The sequence below is a fragment of the Oryzias latipes genome, chromosome 21 (genome assembly GCF_002234675.1).
Source record: "Oryzias latipes chromosome 21, ASM223467v1".
Taxonomy (NCBI): domain Eukaryota; kingdom Metazoa; phylum Chordata; class Actinopteri; order Beloniformes; family Adrianichthyidae; genus Oryzias; species Oryzias latipes.
The window spans coordinates 13,066,389-13,073,222 of NC_019879.2; the positions used below are offsets into that span (position 1 = coordinate 13,066,389).

The 6,834-nt window shown below is 40.4% G+C and overlaps 1 long non-coding RNA gene across 1 annotated transcript; it reads right to left on the minus strand.

Annotated features, from left to right (window-relative positions):
* Positions 1-573: 573 nt before the first annotated feature.
* LOC111946711 lies at positions 574-6,552 on the minus strand. Its single transcript, XR_002872440.1, has 2 exons — positions 5,881-6,552; positions 574-1,766 (listed from the first exon to the last, which is right to left on the minus strand). It is a non-coding gene; the product is annotated as an uncharacterized LOC111946711 (long non-coding RNA).
* Positions 6,553-6,834: the final 282 nt, after the last annotated feature.

The window sequence follows — 6,834 nt, forward strand, 5'->3', positions numbered from 1 at the left end:
TCCATTATTATTATCATTCATTATTATAAGAATCTTTTCCTGGTTTCTACCTGAATTTTGTGGCAACACCTGCCGTTTTCCTGATCTTTGATGGAGCGCCATCAGTGACCAAAATATTTCATGTGACCAGTTCACTTCAACATCGTCCAGCACAGTAATGAGAGAGCTGACTATGTCATCAGTTGTTGTTGTGTCCATCAATTCAAGAAACTCCACTATGACGTCTCTTCATCACCTCTAATAAATATGCAAAGCTGTACAAATCTGTGATGTTGGTGCTTTCATCAATAGTGACTGAAAATACAATAAATGACTGGATTCCTTCATATGGCTGCCCCTGTTTCCTCAGAGATGTTGGATCTGATCGTAATTCTTGACAGACTCATGTTTAAGGTCAACTGCTTTTTGGGAACAAGATTTCTGCAGCCTTCAGCATTTTTCAATAAGTTCACCATCAGAAAATGATTTGGATGTTTGCTCCAACTTGTCTGCAATAAGGTAGTGTTAGGTTAAAAAAAACCTGCAACATCATAACAATTCTAAAAGAAAAGAAAGACCAACAGACAAAGGTAACTTTACGAGGAGAGCAGACAGAGATCTACCCAGTAAACAATCTCTCTCCACTCTGGCGCAAATTCTGCTGCCTCCTCTTTTAATAAGTTGATTTGGGTTGTCCCTAAGTTACACATGCGCTGAGCTCTAAGGAGGGGAAACAGATAAAAACACAGCTGCAGCGCTATCAGAAAACATTTATTACAACATGTCCGTCCTTCCACAGTCTTCTCAAATCATCTCTGGACCTGCAAATCCGTTTCTCACAGATAAACTAACACAGAGCGTCCTTCGATTCATTTTAGACACAGCTAAAACAGGTTCTCAGGAGAATGCTAAAAAGACGCAAAGATAAACATCACAGCTAGGAGATGCATAAAATAAGCAAATATGAGATAACCTATATACATTATTCCAACATAACTCCCCCCTGTTTATCCATATCTGCGCAGACCTCACATCACTACTAGTCAGCCACTTCACGAAGATGTCCAGCTGGAAGATCATGTTCACGAGCACAAACACATTTACACTTGGAGGGTGTGTGTTGGAGACACTTACACAGAGGGGATGCGGCTTGGTCTCTTCAGGTCTAATAGCTGTGGAGATGAGACGATTGCACAAAGAACGCAGGCAAGGAATACAACAGCATCCACTCAAGGTCAAGATGGCCATAAATATAGCTATGGACACCAAAGCGGAAGCTACCAATGAGTGATACTTCCCAAACACACCTAGCCAGGAGTTCCACATGGTGGTATCAACACCGGAATGGTCCTTCATCTTACCATTGAGAGTGCGAAGGCCCTCTATGGCCTTGGTCAGACTGCTGTCTGCAGCGGTGTTGTTAGGAATGAACGTGCAACACTGTTCACTGAACATGGTGCACACGCCACCCTTTTCAGCCATCAGCATTTCGAGAGCGATCCTGTTCTGGAATGCCATTGAAGATGTAACAGAAAGCTGTTCATGCACAGCTTCAAACCCTTCTCGTGTCCAGTTACCTTATTTTTTGGACGTTGTAGTGGATGTAGTTGATCCTGTCCACGCCTTTGTCAATCGTACACCACCAACAGAGTGAAGATCCCCAGCCGGCAGCCACCTGATTAATCAATGTACATTCATCTGGTACTCCATAAGGAACCCCTATGGCGTCTATGTAAGTAGGGTCAGTGTCTGTGAGCCACACTTCCCGCTTATGGCGAGGTCTCCATCTGTGAGGATAAATACCAGACATTTTAGCAACCAAAACGTCAACCGTTATAGGATACACAGACAAAAGTAACAGAATTTAGTTTTGAGAGTTGTAAGTTAAAAATAGTAGCAGTATTCTCTGGGTTTAGTGGATTTCCTTAAGCCATCAGTCGTTTTGGGCAAACATGAGTGGGGGGACTTACAGTCCTCCTCTCAGTCGAAAGGGTTGTTCCATTTTCATACCCAGGGGGGCGCCAGTACTGCCAGGTATGCCTCACTATAACAATGGTTACAATCACAACTTTCTTTGATAAAAACAATTTGAATTTAGCCAGCTGCTTTAACTGAAAGAAGCTGGATCTCACCACCGAACTGATCTGCTTGTCCAAATTTAAAACCAATGTCCATCTTCACTCCTAAGTTTGTCAGAGTAGATTTACCAGGTTGAGTGAGAGAGCCCAGAGCTATTGGGTGTGACTCACTGTTGACACAGGGACCAAAGACAATCATCTCTGTCTTTTCGTCATTGAGGTGGAGAAAATTTAAGAGCCATCCAGATTTGTAATTCGTTCAAGCACTTAATTAAAGGGCTGATGGAGTGGGCATCCTTCTTTGTTATTTTGTTATTGTTTTTTATGTGAAACATAGTTCCTATCCTTTTCATAATTCGATTAACAAAATGAGACCCATTGTCACTATAAATAATAATAATTATTATTATTTTTTTTTTCCAAGTGTACCATACCGAGGAATTATGTCTTTGCATAATGCTTTGGCTACTGTTATTGCATCAGGATGTTTTGTTGGGAACAATTCAATCCATTTAGAGAATGCATCTATTATGACCAGACAGAATTTTTACTTTTAATTAGATCAAGTCCATGTGTATAACCTGAAACAGAGATTGGGGAGCTGGAAACTTCCCTCGTGTTGGTCTAAGATTTCCCTGAGCATTGTGCTTACATGCTCCTATAAAAATTTTTTTGAATAAGAATTAAATCCAATGTTTGTTTACTTGTCTAATCATCCCCCCCCCCCCCCCCCCCCCGTTGACACATGGGTCACCCCATGGGTCAATATAGCTGCCCATTTAAAAATATATTTTTTTTTTTATAAAGTAGGTTTGTTGTCTGGTCATACATATATACCATTTAGGAGTTTAGCATTATGTTTGTTCGAGAGCTCTTTTTCAGATTCCAAACTCCGTTGTTGCATTTCTTTAAGTATTTCTTTGTCAACCTCCTCATTTTTCTTTGAAGAACCATCTACATAAAGTATTACACCTTTCGTCAGTGGTTGATCTATTAGGTCATTTCTGCTCTGTGCTGTTTTTTCTGCTTATTCCTGGCAATCATGCACACCTCCATCATAAGGAAGTGGCAACTATGTAGCAGGGTCCAAGGGGGTGCACCATTCTATCGTGAGGTGTGGTTGGAACAGTAATATGGCCATGCAGGATAAGAGTCACGCAGGCAACAAAAAAGTTAAGTTTGTCTGTAAAAGTAATGCTAAAACTGCATGCGAAACCTTAAGGGTCAGTGGGTGGAATAGTACTATTGTTGCACTTACTTCTACTATCATTGATGCCACAATTGCTGTCCTAACTCAATGCGGCAGTACACATGCCACACCATCTAATTTTGAAGAGAAATAAGCTACAGGTTTCATTTTGTCTCCATGTTGTTGGACTAAAACTGAGGTCAATAAATTACATTTGCAGTCTACCATTTGTACAAAAGGTTTACTATAATCAGGTAACACTAAGGCTGTGCTGGACACCAGAACTTGTTTTATGTTACAGAAGGCCGTGTCTGCTTCCTGTGTCCAGTTTACAGGGGAATTCATTTTTAAAATTTTGTCATACATCCGCTTTTGGAGATAAACCGTTATGTCAGCATAGTTCAGTACCCAGTTCCTGCAATAATTAATCAGGGTTTAAATAACATCATTTGCTTTTTTGTTTGAGGTTTTGGTGCTTGCAGAATTGCAGTTTTCCGTTCTTCCATAATTGTGCGTCCTGCTGCCCTTAAATATGACAAAGATATTTTACCTGTTTCCTGCACAGCTGTAATTTATTATTACTGACTTTGTGGCCTTCATCAGCTAAATGTTTTAACAGTGCCACTGAATCCTTCAATTAACCCTACATCTGTAGGTCCTTTAGACCAAACACTGTTTCATGGAGATTTTTTAACAGATCTTCCTCCTTCTCAGTTAACGCTAATAATCATCTGACCCAGACCTTCAGTTTTTTTTTCCAAATGCACACCCATTTTAACAGAGGTCAACCAAAAGAAAGTCACTTGAGTCAGTCCAGTTGAGGGACTTCCTTGGATGTGGGGTGATAGTGGGGGAATCCAGTCATCAGCACTTTCCCCCATCCTAAACACCTCCCAGATTGTGCCAGTTCAGCATGAAGACGTGCCAAACATGATTTAAAATTCAACACGTTTTCCCCCATTATTGCAGCTACAGCTGCACTGCATACAATTGCGTAAAAGTGATTTTAGTTGCACTAACTCTAACTGAGAAATACACCATTTGCTGCTTTCACTGAAACTTGCTTGGCTGCAGGCTTTGCGCCTGGAATTTGTTCTTTGATAGCTGTCCTACATGCACCAGCGTCATACAAGAAAAAAAAATCATCACATTCCCATTTATGCTTAATTTAATTTCTGGTTTCACATCTCCATATGGCAATAAATCCTAGAACTTCATCAACACCTCATCATCGCATCTGACTCATCATTCTGCTTTTCAGGGAGTCCTGTATTAAAAAATGCAAAGCCCCCTGTCCCCTGACCTAGTCATGCTTGTTCCTTCTCTTCCACAGGTCCAACACCCTGAAAAGGGGTAACCATAAGCTCCTCTCTGACATCCTCACTACCTCTCAAACCTCTTCTGTTATGTCCCCTCTGGAACTGTCCTTCTATTATAAAAACCATTATAAAACACCTCCACTCAAAATTTCCATGTCCTGCACAAACTGATTCACATCTGCTTTGTAAGAAATCACACCTTCTATATCTTCCATTGTCCATGTCCTATACACTAAAACACAAACTAAAATATACACTAAAATAGTCGGGGTTGATCATCTCTTGCCTTGGGGTTTGCAACCTGGATCATTGGAAATTATTCTGTCATTGCTGATGTGTCTTCAGGTTCAGAGGGGAGAGGAGAAAGTCCCTCTCCCATCGTTTTTGACCACTGTAATTTCTGCCCTGTCTGTGATCTAGTCAACATTCCTTTTTGAGAGGATTCCCCATCATTAGGTGGGGGATCCTTTACTAACTGGGGGTAAAGAGAGCTGTTTACATTTGCTCCGTGTGGAGCAGCCGCTCCTCCTTTCTGCAGGCTAGTGCACGCGCTCCCTCCCTCTGCTCTCTCCTGTTCTCTGAAGCCGCACTGCCCTTTTTTTCCTTTTTTCCGCCTCTCTCAACCAAAATTCCGTAGACTCAAATCCTGCTTTCTGGATTTTCTTCTGATCTTTTCCTGTCTTTTCTTTAATCGCATCCTGTAATGCAATTATCCTCTGAGTGTTTAACCTTCCATTAAATCCATAGTCTTTTACCCATTTATCCAAATGCTCGTTTTTTGCAGGATCCAGACTTCCCACATAATTCTAATCCTTGCTCTGTAAACTTTCTTTTGGACTTTTCTTGCTCTGTGCCTTTCTCATTTAAAAAAAAACAAAACAAAGCAAAACAGAACACTTGTTTAGCAGTTCAAAAAACACAATCTGCAAATTAAGCGATTTGCTAAACACAACAACAAAACACAGCAACAAGGAACAAACAGCAAATACGGCGATTTGCACACAAAATCACATTAACATTCACACACTCTTTTACTTTACTTATTTATAAATGCCGGCTTTTTAATTATCTTTAATTCCTACATCTGAAAGTTATGGTACTGGGATTTTGTATATCATATCTATTCATACATATATGTATTCTTTTCATTATTTTATTCAACACGGAATTTCAGTCCAACCAAATGGTACGGGATTTCCAGGACCCCGACGTCCTTGCCTGATAGTGTCTAGAATTCTCAGGGCTTTACTTCTTTTTAAACACGGAATTTCACGTACTCCGCCGTCCAACCAAATAGTACGTCGTCCGTACTTACGGAATTTCACAGGACTCCGTCGTCCTTTCCGTTGTCTTTCTCCTTCGGTATACCGTCAACCTTTTGGACTCCAGCCAACGGGATGGGCACCAGCTCCAACAAAGGGTTGACTCACCTAGGAGTCAACTGTGGCCACAGTCTCCTGGGGCCCACCACACTCGCTGAAATCCTCAGGTATGTTGGTATCCAGCTCGAAGGGACCAAATTAATGTTGGGTTAAAACAACCTGCAACATCATAAAAATTCAAAAAGGAAAGATAGACCAACAGACAAAGGTACCTTTACGAGGAGAGCAGACAGAGATATACCCAGTAAACAATCTCTCTCCACTCTGGCGCAAATTCTGCTGCCTCCTCTTTTAATAAGTTGATTTGGGTTGTCCCTAAGTTACACATGCGCTGAGCTCTAAGGAGGGGAAACAGATAAAAACACAGCTGCAGCGCTATCAGAAAACATTTATTACAACATGTCCGTCCTTCCACAGTCTTCTCAAATCATCTCTGGACCCGCAAATCCGTTTTTCACAGATAAACTAACACAGAGGGTCCTTCGATTCATTTTAGACACAGCTAACACAGGTTCTCAGGAGAATGCTAAAAAGACGCAAAGATAAACATTTTCTCCCAAGGGTGTCACCTCCACCTTCCTGTGAAACAGATTTGGACACACACAGACACTTCTGCAAACATGATTAAATCACCTATATATATATATATACATATATATATACATATACATATATATATATATATATATATATATATATATATATATATATATATATATATATATATATATATATATATATATATATATATATATATAGCTAGGTGATGCATAAAATAAGCAAATATGAGATAACCTATATACATTATTCCAACAGGTAGCTAGGTGTCACTGCTCCATCACTGACGTCACGGCTGCAGTAAATCCAGATGGTTATTTATCGGTCCA